This window comes from Penaeus monodon, chromosome 33 (genome assembly GCF_015228065.2).
Source record: "Penaeus monodon isolate SGIC_2016 chromosome 33, NSTDA_Pmon_1, whole genome shotgun sequence".
NCBI classification, from domain to species: Eukaryota; Metazoa; Arthropoda; class Malacostraca; order Decapoda; family Penaeidae; genus Penaeus; species Penaeus monodon.
In genome coordinates, this window is record NC_051418.1 from 33,358,942 (window position 1) to 33,359,148 (window position 207).

The following is a 207-nucleotide window of genomic DNA, read 5'->3' on the forward strand; positions in this document are numbered from 1 at the left end:
TCCATCCCCGTTGTTTTGGAGAAGAAAGAAGTTTGAGTGAAGTGAGTACGAAGCGAACGTATATATTTATTTCAAAGAGACCGGGATCAGTGGGCGAGCAAACAGTAAACACCGTTTATAAGCTACACTTGTACCTTGACGTCAGAAATATGCGGATTACGTAGCTACAGGAATATAAATGTTATCTGCGAAATCCTGGCCAATCAA

The 207-nt window shown here is 41.1% G+C and overlaps 1 protein-coding gene across 1 annotated transcript in view; it reads right to left on the reverse strand.

Annotated features, from left to right (window-relative positions):
* LOC119594415 (glutathione peroxidase 2-like) overlaps positions 1-207 on the reverse strand; it is a 44,173-nt gene that overhangs the window by 6,598 nt on the left and 37,368 nt on the right. The window lies entirely within an intron of this gene.